Source organism: Rhinolophus hipposideros (genome assembly GCF_964194185.1).
Source record: "Rhinolophus hipposideros genome assembly, chromosome: X".
NCBI lineage: Eukaryota > Metazoa > Chordata > Mammalia > Chiroptera > Rhinolophidae > Rhinolophus > Rhinolophus hipposideros.
In genome coordinates, this window is record NC_138046.1 from 44150194 (window position 1) to 44165390 (window position 15197).

The window sequence follows — 15197 nt, forward strand, 5'->3', positions numbered from 1 at the left end:
ACAATAAATTTAGGTTGTGGCGCCACTGCAGAACTGTTTAAAAACGTAATCTCACCCACCCTGGTTAAAAAAGGGGTAATTTTTTATTCTAACTGCAGGGAGCCAACTTCATACCCACCCCCAAAACTGTAGGAAAAGAGTTGACTTACTGAAATACAGCCACAAAACCTACACACCTTGGATGTAAATGATTAAAAGAGATGAGCAGAATATTTGATTCTCAGACACATGTGAGTCTCTCCAGGGCATAGCATACACAAGTAGGAACACATACATACATACATGTGTGGCATGGTTTCTGATTTATACAGTTTTCACACACAATTCATTTTATTTTTATATACCAGTGCAATTAAGTAATAGGGTATGTTTCATAGCTTTTTAGATAAGCAAATTAAGGCTCAGGGATGTTAAGCGACCTCACAAAAGTCACACAGCTGGCTGGTAAGTGCTAAAGCCTGATATGAATTCTGCCTTTAGTTCCAAATTCCATGTTATTCTGCCACCCTTAGACTGTTTCTCTGTGCTGTCATTGCCCAGATGTAAAATGGAAGATTTTCAGTGTACCAGGATGCTGTTCTTAACCCTCTGTGTTCTTAAGCAATATCAATTTTTCACCGACGGAAAATGTGAACACTTCATTGACACTTAACATACTTTTCCCTCTCCTGGACTAATTAATTAAAGGGGAAGAAAAGTTACCTATTCCCAGAGGACCTGACAGTGCCTTAAAGGTGTGCCGGAGACTGCTGACACATTGTCGCACTCTCTTAAAAGACTGAGAAGTCAACCGTCTCAGCTTTCTCTTCTCAGCAGTGGCTGGGGAGAACAGAGAGCAAGACAATAGCCTCTTGTTTAGTTTTATTAATTTTGAGGGCGGGTGGGATCGGATCGACAGCGCAAGTCACCAATCGCAAGCGAACCCTAGGCCGGGATTAGCCAACCCATTGTTGCAAACGAACAGTGGATGGGATTTACCCTTTCTGGGCCCACTCCGCAGGGGCTGGCGCTCCCCGCCCGCCCAGGGGCGGAGGCTGCGCACAGCCCCGCCCACGCCAGCCCCGCTGCCGCGGGGCCCGCCACTAGGGGTAGGGGCTCGCGATGTGGGTGTGGTGGAAGGAAGCGGGAGTCTAGGGAAAGCGGAGGAAGAAAGGAGGACGTCTTGCAGAGCTGCGACATGGGTGGGGGCCTACTGGTAATAGGAAGCAAGAAGGGAAGGAACATGAAGAAGCGTTGCTCCTTCCTGCATTATTTTAAGCAGGCTTTGAAAAAAGTTGCTTTTCAGCATTTCTATTATTTGTTTTTCTTCCTCCTGCGGTGGGGGCGGGGAGCTTCACTGGCCCTCCCACGCGACTCTGCTCCGCTGCTGCCGTAGATTATTATTGCAGTCTTTGTAAAACCCTTTCCTTCCTCCCAGCCAGTCCTTGCGTCGATTCTCAGGGCTACTGTAACCGATTTGTGCCATGTTAGTGAGAGGACCAGAGCGAGAGCCCCCCGCCTTTGCCCAAGCGGTCAGACCCGCCATTGAATTGTTTGAAACTTCCCCGCCCTCTAGCCCCACCTCTCTTCCGCCCCCTCCTTCCAGGCTCCAGGCAGGCCTCCTCCCTTCTTTCCCCGCCCTCTACTTCGCCCCCTCCCTAGTCCACTCCCGGCTCCTGGGCGGTTCTAGCGGCTCACCGCAAGAAGAGAAGCCACCCATTCGCCCCCCTCCCCTACCTCTCATCCTTTTACCAGGAGCTTCCCTCATTGCAGTCACGCCCCTTCCTTCCGAGGAGCTTTCTGACTGCCCAAGCTGGTAGACCCCTGATTTATTTCTCCATCTCCTCTTTCTTTGGCTTTATCTTCTGTTAGTTCTCACCAACCCCTCCACCCCCACCTCCAGTCTGTCTCGTCTCCGACTATCCGCTGCTCCACCCTTTGGCCCTGTATCCTGCCTATCCACTGCCACCAAGGAGAGCCCGGAGGGAGCAGCGAAGAGGGAGCAGCCAGGAATTGGGGCTTTCCTCCTGCCCATCTCTGGCCTCTGGCCTGGGACCGAAGCCACTTGAGCGAGTAGAGACTCGTCACCTTGTCTTCGTTGCCTTCAGGGGTAGGAGACGCGTGGTTACTTTTCGCGGGGTAACTGGGGCAGGAATCCATAGTGGCATGAACTTGATCATGCCCTCGGCATAAGTGAGTCGATCTACATGCGTGCGGGTATGCCCGTGTGTTCTACTTTCTCATGGCCAAATCGGTTTGGCCATGAGTTTTTCGAGATGTGCAGCAAGTTAAATCAGTTAAAAAGTGGGTGCTTCTTTCCCGTCGTAGAAGCTAGTGGGTACCACGACTTAATGGTACTTTTACTTACTTGCCTCCCGGGGTCTTTGTAGGTCTCTAGGTAATTAAGCACAAAAGAAATTAAAGACCTGAGGGAACTCGAGGTCTACATTTAGCTCAACGAGAATGTCCATGCTTATCTCAGATTGCTGGATGTGTTCCTCCTAAATTCTTAGGGTTGGGGTGGGGGCCTTGAATTCTTGAAGTCTTAAAGTCTGGGAGTAATCTACAACGAACGCTACACTTTTTTGGTGTGTGTGTGTGTGTGTGTGTGTGTGTATGTGTGTGTGGTGTTGAAGAGGAGGCTACCCCTTATCTGCTTTACATGTTAGTGACTACTTTTGCGGGATCATGCAGGTGGGTCTTGAGGGCCTCAAACTTGTGTCATTGTTGGTGCTTCAACAGCAAGATGGACTTACAGATATATGAAAATATATATTGATATATTTTCGATAGGATAAGTGAGAGGGGAAGTGGCAGTCTTTGTAGACTGTGAGCAGTCCCTGGTAAATTGCCACTGATAATTAATAATAATTTGCAGCAAGTGACTAAATAGAATCAGATGAGATAGGTAAGGGAAAGTTTGTGAGAAACAGCATTTCTAATCTCTAGCATGTACTTTAGAAAGAATTTTCCAACACCTTGGAGTGTCTAATTTAGTTCTCCTTCCTCCTCCCTTCCCTTCCCCCCCACCCCAAGAAGAATGGAAGTTGGGAGGCAGTTTATTTTGTTTTAATATAACCCTCTTCTCCCATTCAGAGAGGAAGATAATTGCTGTGTTTCCCCGAAAATAAGACCGGGTCTTGTATTAAGATTTGCTCCAAAAGACGCATTAGGGCTTATGTTCAGGGGATGTCATCCTGAAAAATTATGCTAGGGCTTATTTTCCGGTTAGATCTTTTTTTCGGGGAAGCACAGTAGTCACCATAATCTTTAATAATGGAGGGCTAAGGTTGTTTAAGTCTCCTTGAACCAAACTTTGTGAAAAGTCTTTTTTCAGGCCAGCCTTTGTGAAGCCTTCTCAGTTAGACCTTCCAGTACCCTCATTTAGTAGCTAAGAATAGTGTAAGATACCATTTTGGATGCAGGGTAAATTTTCACCCATGTGCCACCTATCTCCAATTGGGCAAGCATGGCAAACTTAGAAGAATGGTGGTATTCAAAGACCTATGACCAAGATGTCCCCAACCCATTGCTTATTTGGCAAGAAATTATTGGCATATTTTTAAATAATTTCACTGGTTGATTTTGATGGGGGGAAAGGAAAGCAGGAAGGGAAAGGGGACGTTACAGGTTACAGGGCAACGATTTTAAAGGCTATCGTGTTTCAGATCAGCTGGTAGGGAAAAGTTGGCCTGACCAAAACTACATTTTATAACTGGCCAGGGACATTTTAATAGCCAGGTGGTTGTAGAGTAGTTGCATCTATTTAGAGATGATAACTCAGGTTCCAGCTATTTTGTATGGGTTTATCCGGTGTCATTTACAGACGCTTTCTGGCACTACATCATACTTCGTTTTAAGATACTTCTTTGGAAAGGTCTGGCTATGTAAAATTGAAAGTGCTTTTCCTAACTTCATAGTCTAGATATGAAGTAAACCTCTGTCCGGGCTTGTATATCGCGTAACTTTTCTGTGAAAGTTGTGGATCTCTTTACTGATTTAAAAGATTTTAAAAACTCATATTCAATACACTTTTTTTTTTTTTTTAATACACTTTTGTATTTGGAAATTGAAATCTCATTTCTGGTTTGTGAAGTAGGATTCATTAGACTAATGCATAATCAAGGCATTTTGTGGAGTTGCTTTATCTGTAGTTTTATAAAGAATCGATCAGACTATAGAATGCCTTAAGAACAGTCTATTCAGAAAGCAGAGGGATGGATGCTATGATCTTGAAGTCCCATTGAGTGCCAGAATTCTAAGTGAGTACATCTGCTTCTGTACATCTCCTAAGAGCCCTCTCCCAGGGCCTGTGCCTTCTTTAAAAGGGTGTCTTTGTAATTAAGCAGCTCTTCTCCCCCATCTCCCTTTCTTCCTTTGAGCTAGCTTTTTAAGGCCTTTTTTTTCCATTTAGAGACAAGAGGAGTTTCTCACACTCTCCTACTTCCCTCTTAAGGTTTCTTTCCCTTTCCCCCAGAAAAATAGTCTCCCAGAGTTCTCAGAATGGTTAGAAGTTGTTTTGTTTTGTTGTTGGGTGGAGGTTACCAATGAGGAGGAATACAGGATATACTTGGGAAGTGCTTGCGACCAGGTAGTTTCCTCTATGGAGACTGAGCATTTGGAATGCAGGAGAACAGTCTATTCTTAGGGACTGCATGGAAGAAATTGTCCTTTACACCCATAAAGCCCAGCTTAAAATCACTGAAAGGGGCAGACAGAGGTGTGTGTGGTCGTGGTCAAACCTTTTAGGATGGCAAATGGGTATATGGTCCCAAATCTGTTACATCACTTCTTTTTCCCACGGATTCACTGGGTTTGGAGAGCTGCTTGACAAGTTAATTAGGTTGGGACTAAACCAATTTGTTCATCATTGTGCTCATTGATTTCCTGTCTCCAGGATTTTTTTTTTCGGTAGTTTACTATGACATGTTGTCTTTAGTCTTGCTTACTTCTTTGTTCTTTGATGCCTTTTGTAAACTTTGGTCCAAAATCTAGGATCCCACCCCCAAGTCAAAGGTTAGAATTTTGTCCCTGGAATGAAGAAGGCATTAAACAGGCTTCCCATACTACATTACTCTGTTCCACAGTGGGCTTTGGACTCCCCTTAACTCAGAAAGAGGAGGAAAGTCACCCCTTCCACTCATTACACAGAAAAATCTGAAATAAAAAAAGGAAACAGAAAGAAAATAAGAGGTCATTTGCTTCGTGAAAGAATCCACTGGAGGTTTCTTTGAAAGAACTAGCTTTCCTAGTTAGTGCCTTTGAGCTATGACTTGATATATAAAATTTCCTATAACTGGGCCTTCTCAGAAACATATTTATTGCATAAAGGAAGACATTAGAATTTTGTTGTAATGATTATTGCTTGAATTAAGTGAGGCCATTATTTGGCTTTTGAAATCTTTTTTGTTATATGGGTTGGAGTTAATTGTCTAAATCATTCTAGCTTGTACTAATGCTGGCCACGTTTAGCCCCAGCCTACAACCACTTATAAAAGGGAGATAGTATGACTTTCTGGAGATGAATCAGACTATGTAGATTTTGATAAGTTTAAGGTTGGGACTCTCTACACCATATAGGTAAAAAAAAAATTAGTTTTAGTTATTGTATTTGAGTAGCCCAAGAATACAGAAAATTATTTCTGGTAAATATCAGCAACTAATGCCATTTTAAATCGAAGAATCTATAATAAGCTTTCCTAGTGAGCTTATTGTTAAGAGGGAACTAGGCTCTTCACCCACCTCTAACTCAGTTTTACCACCCTTGGCAACTTTCTTGCTCTGTAAATTGTGAGGGTCGCAAAGAGTGATTTTGAGAACCAATTCTAAAGTTTAGGGTTGTCTTCCTATGTCTCAGTTTCTGGTGTGAATATGAATGATTCCTACTAGAATGAGGTGCAACAGTTGTTAGAAATATGATCGTGTAGTCATCTGGATTTTTTTTAAAGCCTATAAAGATATATCAGTGTTAATGCATTGTGTTTTGTATTTTAACAACGTATCAAATAAAAAAGCTAAGACCCCACCCAAAACATCATTAAGAATCCTATAATTGTAAGAGATCACCTGCTTTCATTTTTTCTAATTCCTTTCAGTCTTTATTTCTGTACGTATGTGATTTTTACATAGCTATAGTCATAGAAATGTCCACTGTCTCTTTTAAATAAGAGCCTATCTAAGACATACCTGTGTAAGAGGAGTGAAGTCCATACCTTTGTGACGGAGTGAAATCAGAACCTGACTCAGTATACATGAAGAATCACATATGTACATTCCTCAAATGCCAGGAGAGACTAACAGATTTAATAAGTAAGTAATCATTCAACACTTTGTGTGATTTAGGCATGTTTTGTTTTATACCTTTGAAAATAATGTTTAAATTAGACTGAAAATATTAAAGGAACTATGAACTTTAGACAATTAAGTAAAAGACTTGTAGGTTTAGCAGGATAACCCACACATAATGGGTTCTTCATTTGAGACATTTACCATATAGTGAAAGTTCAGTTACATGGTCCTTTAATTTTCCTTTGATTCAAAAGATAATATACGTATGATCTCCAATTTTGGATGGAATCATTGCTGGAAAGTTAGATTAAATTTCTTTAACTGGAATAGCAAGGTGAAGTATGGGTTTTTAGTACTTAGTACCAAGTTCAGTACAGGGACATTTTTTATGATATATGTTCATGGGGAAAATGCGATGGATATATTTGCTAATATCTCCTAAGGTAATTTTTGCAAATCTACTTTTTAAAAACTCTATAGGCTGTCCTTGACATGTGTAAAGTCACTTTTACTACTGCCCCAACTCCATGAAATATCATTAGACTGTGTGAGTTGAAGCCAGGATCTGGGTTTCTCTGCCCAACTCTCTCGGACTTGCCATGTGTTAATGAATTAGCTGCTCTGAGTTTCAGTTACTCTTCTGGGAAGCAAGGATATTAATACTTCACAGGGGTGTTTAGGCATGCTTCATATTGGGCACATGCTTTGAGGTCATTGGATGAAAGGTGTTTGTATGATGGCAGAGCAGGTGTAGTATAGGGTCCTGAGCAGGTGTTAACTTTTAATGAGCATGGCTCTCTTATAGCATACAGTGCCCTTGGTGCTTCATTGTCTTACTGACTATAATTGATTGTACCAACATTTGTATTATTGACCCTCTTGGCTCCTAAAGATATTAAACGTTTTAATTCTATGTGGTAAATTGAAGTTCTAGTAAGAGGATGCTAGCATCTGCCAGTGATGAAAAACAGCTTCAAAAAGAGACATTAGTTGGAATGTGCCATAAAGATCAGTGAGTTCTTCAAAGCTCTTCCAGAAGATTAAAAAGGAGTAAAACAAATTTCTGTGTGAGTGTGTGTGTGTGTGTGTGTGTGTGTGTGTGTGTGTGTATTAAGGGAGAAAGTTTTGAGTATATTTGTTTGCGACACATACTAATGATAGCCAGTAACTGAAACCCACCATTGTGGTATTTTATACACAGCTGGTTTATATTAATGATGGAATATTTATGCTTGCAGTACAATCCGTGGCTCATTTCCATGTGTATGTCAGGACTTAAATACCCCCCAGAGCAACATTAAGATAACATTAAATATAAATGTGGCCAAGCTGCAAAGGTTGTGTTTTTTTTGGGGGGTCTCCCTTATTCTTATTGGTGTTGCTTCAGATCACAATAACTGCGCCTCAACTTTGGGCATTAATACTGATTTTTTCCCCCTTTATATAACCCATAGCAAACTTTACATTTTGATCCTTTTGATATGGACAAATGATCTCTCCTGCCTTCATAATGCAGATGAAACTGATGCAGGGGTTTCTTAAGAGCACATTTTTCCTGCACATGCTTCTCATTATCTGAAAGGCCTGGACTCAATCAGTAAAGGAGCAGAGAAACCACATAATTGAAAGGAGAATGACGGTGGTGCATTCTTGGAATATTTGTGGGAAGGGGATTGCTGACATCAGAAAATGTAGTGGCCTGAGTATTAACAGCATTGAAGAGAAATAAGCTTTCTGTGTTTCTGTGCATTGAGAATTATTTTTAAGGGGATAAAAATATGGGCCAGGTTTGACATCCTTTTATGAAGTTGCCCTGGAAACTTTGATGAAGGTTGTTATAGAATAGTTCAATTAAAACCTTCCCCATTAGGAAACTAATTAGTACATCGCTCATTTGGATTGTTTTCAAGGGGCATGGATTTGCATTGAATTAATGACATTTTTTCCATGTGATAGCAAACTAAGATAAAAATCACAGATGGAGGAAATTATTTAGATTGCCTATTTTGAAAAAATCTAATTTCCTCTTTATTACATTTAGGTTTTCAGTTCAGATGTTTGTTTCACTCTGTTTATATACAGTGATCATATTTTAGTTTAGCAGCCAGTTTTACTTTCTGGATTATGGGCTATAAACCAAAGCTTATTAATTTGAGTTTCCTGTATGAATTGAAGAAAAACGATGAATGACAATAAATGATTTTATTAAGGTAACATTTGTTGTTTTTCTTTTCTTTTACAATAAATTAGTTTTCCTTTGCTGTGTGTGTGCCTCTGTGTGTGTGTGTGTGTGTGTGTGTGTGAGAAAAGCAGGTTTTTTTAGCAAATAATTTTTGGAGCTAAGAAAATTTTAATGACTTCCTTTACCCTCAAGAACACTCTGCTTGCCTTAGGCGCACACTAAGGCAATGCGATGACTTTTCTGACCTGGTAATTTTTGTGACTAGGCTAAGCAGTTCTTCCTTGGCAGGCTGAAGGAGTGTTTATGATGGGAACTGAAGTGCCAGGTTCCTAGGTAGCAAGTTCTTTCTACTGTACTCCACCTTTTTTAGGAGAATGAATACTTTCTCCTGAGGTTTCAGGGCCATTTGTAATAGAATCAGTGCTCTGTAACTAAATATGTAATATTTATATAATATGGGTCTGCTGCGGTCCTCCTTTTCCCCAATAACTATTAGGGGACAGTTATTCTTTTTATATATTCCTTAACACAATGCCTGTAGCATCATATGTGTGCACTAGTTTTGGAGAGTGGGAAAGTTGACTGGAGTATGTGATTTGTAGTTGAACTGATTTCACCCTAGTCTTTCTGGGGAAGGCAGGGTTTAGATTTAGTTTTGCAATGGCAACTCAGTCAAGACAGGTTCTTGGGGCTTGCAGGTCAGCAGGAGGAGGTGGGGCTGACTTTGGGGAGTGACTCAAGCCCTTTGGTATGAAGATATATGAAACGCTGGCTCCTGTCCATGCACCTGCTGGATGCCACACCTGCAGTCAGCACCTAAGCCCCGCTCAGACACAGAAGCCAGACTGAAGCCAGATGAGGCTCCCTTCAAAAGGAGCACAACGAAACAGGGAACTCCTAATTATGTTAGTGAGGCACTACTGCCAATTGTATTTAGCTGTTCCAGTGTTGGTGAGGGGAAACATCTTAGGTATTTTCTTATAGGTGCAGTGTATTGGCTTGCTCAAGATGCTGTTGGAGTCTTGAGGGAATCTGCTTTCATAATGAATTTCTCTTGTGAATTGTCCTCTTAAAAATGAGTCAGTTCTGTAGAGGTTTGTATCTAGTAAGCCAGCACAGGGCAGGAAGTCACAAGACCTGGCCCCACCAGTAAGCCACTGTGAAACCTTGGTCAAATTAGTTATCACTAGCTATCTGTTCTGGACTTAAGCTTCTGCAGTTGTAAAATGGAATTAATCGCATCAGCCTTTATTTCCTCACAGAGCTGCTGAGAAGGACAAATAAGATAACAAGTGAAAGAGCTTTTGTTTCCTTAGAAGAAAGACTGAGAAACTAAAGGTAACAGTATTATTGTTACTGCTCTTCTTTCATTCCTTTTCTTCTCTTTCTGTGGCCTCTAGCAATGTCTTTGGGAAGTTGTTGTTTACTCAGTATGCACTTATTAAGAATATTTTATGTACCAATTAATGTTTTAGTTGTTACGAATGATACAGAAGAAAAGCTTGCACCCACCGCATGCTCTCTAAGCAGCTTCCATTTCCAGCTCAATTTATTACACTGATTTCTGCCTGGGTACTTAGAAGCTTAAAAGACAAGAATTAACTTCTTTTTTCCTCTCTGCGTTTTAACGGGGGACTTCTGTTCCTGGAGCAGTGTATTCCAAGGTCTAGATTGAAGGTATATGGCGAAGGCTGGGGAGCCATTGGGTAAATAAGGAATTTCCCTCTCGCTCCAACGTTTGCAAATTACATGACCCTTGCTCACTTTTTTCAGGATCCAATCCTTAGTTTCATCCTTGGTTCCATTCTCCTACTCTGTATGATCCAGTCCCCTCCTTATCCTTAGCTGTTATCCGTATGCTGATGACTCCCAAAGATATATCTCAACCTATCTTTGACTCTTCTTTTTCCAACTTCCCCAACATCAAGTTGGTTATCAGATTCCATATCTCCCACAAAGCTCATAGGTCTTTTCCTCTGGGAAGCTTTGCTCAGGTGCCTCAGAGTTATTTTTGCAGAGTCCTCTATGTTGCCAGAGCTATGTGCTCATACTGTGGTTTCCTGTTGGATTGTACCCCTTCTACTTGATTGGGAGCTCCTGAAGGCTGGACTCTGTTTTACGTATTTTTTACCCACCAGTACCTGTACAGTGTCTGGCTATAGTTAAGTGCTTAATAAATGTTTGTAGAAAATATGGTGTGATAAGTGCTCTAATAGAGATGTGTGCAAAGTCCAGTGGAAACACTGACGAGAGATAATTCATTTTCCATATTGACCATAGTTGGGAGCAGCGGTAAGATGGAGGATTAGGGGAAAAAAAAAACTTCAAGGAGAAGGTGGAAAGCACTGCCCTCTTCTGAGAGTTCTGACTAAGCAGTGTACGAAAGAAATGCCTCTTGTATCTGCTCTTGCTAAGCCAGAGGCATCTCTGGCTTGTTGCCTCTCCTGCCTTAGGACTGGATGGCTTTTATGGTTGGGTCTGCAAATAAACTTCTGTCTATAACACATTGACCATTTAAGATAGGTACCACTTAGTCATATAATATTAAACAGAGCTGATTTAAATGTGTCACCTTAACTGTGGCTGAAAATACAGGTAAACACACAGGCTCATTGGTCATGTATGCATAGTTCTGTACAGCAAAATACCCTTTAAAATATATTGAAGATTGGTATCTGAAGACTCACAAATTTAATTCTGAGGATGTAGCAGTTTGGGTCACTAGAACTGAACGTCTTCAAGCTGACTGTCAGATCTTTCCAAGGGCAAAAATGAAACATGATATAAGCCATTACAGGCCATGAACCTGTTCTCACCCACCTGATGCTTTTACTAATTAGTTTCTTGGCCGGTGGCAATTTGGGGCAAGTGCATGCAAGCTGGATTCACAGGGGAGCCCACATTCCACTCTGCCATTTTGCAAGCCATTGGGATATTACAGTGCTTCTCTTGGCTTATTTCCCTCCCAGGAGTCCTGCTCTGCGCTGGTGGAAAAATGGGAGTAGGAGATCTTTTCATTAAATGAAGGAGAGATTTCATGGGGTTTTGATGTTTTGCTAGTTTTATTTTTTTAGTGGGTTGTCTAAAAACATTCATGTTCCTTTGACCCATTAAGTTCACTTCTGGGATTCTATCATTAGGAAACAATCCAAAATATTGAAAAAGGTTAAATCACAAAGTTGTTTTTGTAACATTATTTAGACTATAACAGAATTGAAAGGAATTTAAATGTCTTAATAATTGAAGACTGGGCGAGTAAATCTTGATACACTCATTTAATAGACTATTACGCAGTCATTGCAATGTTTGTTATGAAGTCAGTACCACAACATGGAGAAAGTGCTTATGATACAGTGAAATGTAGAATCCAAAAGTATATGTGCATTCATATTTCATTGCTTTGTAAAAACACAAATACACAATGAAAAAAAACTAAAGGAAATATTCTATAATGCTAACAATGTTTGGGTTGAGGTGCCGAAATTATGAGTGATTTTTTTCTCTTTGTTATGAATATTTTTTGTATGTTGTGCTTATATTATTACTTGTAAAATAAAGTAAAAATAAAAATAAAAGTGGGTAGTATGCCACTGAAGATAGGATATTGGTAAAGCAGGCAGCTTCTAGGTATATTTGTAAACTTCTCTCAGTTTATGCTCAATCTGATTTTATGGACTGCCTATACTTTTTCTGGGGCAAGAAGAAATGGTATGTGATGGAGTGATCTATTTATTCCGCCCTTGGAATGGGTGTGTATGGAGGGAGGTGGAAGGGTGGTGGCAACAGGATTCTTCTTATTACCCAGTATTTCACTGCTCACGTACATTTTAGAGTTAATCACTTTTGTTGCGGTTAACATGTTCATCTCAATTGCTTTATAGTACAGAAAAGTAAAACTGGGACCAAACTGACCATGCCTCTGAGTTGCTATCTCCGAAACAGATAACTGACACTGATCCTGTGTCAGTAAGATTTGGAAATGCCAAGGCCTTACTGTAGGTCTTAAAATAATTTTCCAACCTAATCTAGATAGAGGTGAAGATAGGATCAAAGAGATGGGGCTGACTCAAAGCCTTTTCTTAAGCTAGTGCTAGACTTAAGTAAGAGTAAGTACCAAGTTGTTATGTTGAGAAGACCTAGAATAGGGGCCTAGAAACATTGATCAGTGGAGGTTCATGTTACTGTATGATCTATCTGAATATCTTGGTCTAAAGAGGAAAGATTTTGTGAGGTCCTTCTGCTATACATCTAACTAAACACATCCCTCTTACCTCTTTGGATTTCACCCTCTGTCATTATCATTTTAATTTCAATGGAGTTGAAAAATTGGTGGTACCATTAAGCCAGGTTTATAGTTTCTTAAAAATCAGAGTGAATTCAATTTAATAAAAATATTTATTAATCATCTATGTACAAACTGCTATGATAGATGATATATTGTAGTCGAAAGACTGTTGCCCTAGGAATAATAAAACCTGCATTTTGGTCCTGGCTCTTACCCCTTTTAAGTTCTGGCATCTTCATCTATGAAAAGAGGGTGTTGGATCACTAGACTCCTCTAAGAGATTAGTTCTCACCTTCGCTGATTTAAGGACCCCTGCACAAAAGACTGAATTGCAAATAAAGGTTTTACAAAAACAACCTTACTTAATAAAATTGCTGCAGCCTTCTAGAAAAAGGCCACTTTGAAATAATAATAATAGCTAACTTTTATTGAGCCTTTACTATGTTTCAGGCTCTGTGCTTATACTTTACATGGATTAACTCCCTTCTTCTGTATAATGACGTTATGAGGTATGAGCACCATTATCCTTATTTTGCAGATGATGAAATTGAGACTTGGGGATGTCGAGACATCTTTGAGGTCAGTTAATAAGCCATAGATCCAGGATTTGAACTTGGACAGAGTAACTCTAGGCTCAGGCTCTTAACCATGGTGTTTGTACTGCCTGTTCCATTACCCATTGAAAGTTTAGGGATCATCTTTAAAGGGACCACAGTTTCTTACCTCCCAAAGGAAGTGAATTAGTATCCAGGATGGCATGACCATTGGGAAAGGTGTTCCCTAGGACATTTAAGGCCACAGTATGGAGGACATGAGATAATTCAGTGGGCTGTTTTGCCTCTCTCTTTGTGTGGGAGGGTGTGTGTGTGTGTGTGTGTGTGTGTGTGTGTGTGTGTGTGTGTTTTATGCACAAATACATGCACATAGATATAGGGAAAACTTTGAACTGGCTGCTTTCCATTTAGCTAGAAGTAAAATTACATGAAACAAGTTAACCAAGATTTAGCAGAGAAACAGGTTTCCTAGACTTAGATTCTTCATCCTGGTTGGTGGAGTGAGGGATAGGGGCAGAATAGGAAGGAGGAGATAGAAGGGATAGAAAGAAGATCTTATAGGCATGTTTCAGAATTAATATTTGAAGGGTAGAAATTTGGTCTGCCCTGGCTACCTAGTAGTGTTGATGTTCTGGGACTTGGCTTGGGAAACATCTGAGCTCTCACTAATGTTTTTACCCTCAAGCTCCCAGGTATACTGGGAGAGGCCAATGACTGCAAATGGAGTAAGAATTTGGCTTGGCTTTGCTGTCCTGTTGTTTATTACAGAAGAGTTAACATATAGATTCAAATTGCATTTTTAAAGAGAAACACAGACGTCCTTTATTCCCCTTTCAAATATCCTCAGGGACAGTCTGTTTGTCCAGGAGAAACAAAGTTATTTTATTGATTGAAGATGACGTCAGACCTCTGGCAGTGGTGTAATTAAATCTGTGGGCAGATTAAAGGTTGCAGAGTTCATACTATTTTAGTTCTTACACATGAGACAAGGGATATTTTCCTTTCTTTTTTTCTGATAAATAAATGGAGTAGTGTTTTCCTTTTTATGTGACTCAACATATAGATGAACATAAGTTCTTTAAGAAAAAAATCAGCAAACAAGAGGAATCAGCAAAGCTTGTTTCTTAGGCTGATTTATTTTCCTCTTTTAAACAAACAAAAAAAGGCTAGGAAGTGCTGTATTAGGGAAGGACAATCTATGTTCAGTTGACAAAATGATTTGGGTTTTGAAAAGGATGTGGAGGAGAGATGACAAAATTAAGGGAAAGGAGTAAGACTTTGGACAAGTAAAAGTTTTTTGGTGAGGAGCTAGGTGTCAGGAGCAAGCCAGTCAAGATTGGCATGAAAAACTAAATAGTACCAGCAAAGAACTGTATGATGGTTTCTCTCTAGGAATTCGATTTTAAAAACCTTGGGCAGTTTTCTGTGTGTTTTAGTTGAAAAAATAAGACAACAATTTTGTTCAGAATTGGACAATAGAAGCACAGTGGTTATTTACCATAATTCTGTTAATAGTCCAGCTTTGATTCCAATTAGAAGTTGTTCCTCTCTTTGAAATTAGGGGAGACACCCCAAAATAATTACCTTGCAGATTGGATTCTGCTTTTGATTGTGATTGCATGTTGGGCTGAAACAAGATGGAAATACAAATTTCTATGTTTGTTCACTCTATATCTGTTCACTATTTTGGGCAACATTGCAAGGAAATAATGCTAAATTAATCACTGTGTGGTTTTGTGATTTATTTTTTTAGCTTGGGTATTTTGGACACGCTCCCAAAATGCAGAGACACTTGTGTGCTTCCTTTGCATTGCCTTGCTCCTCAAATGGTGTCTCTGGTGTGGATTAAAGCCTTTCCTTTAAGGGATGTGAATGAGTCATGGCTAAGTCAGGATGGAAAATAGGAATG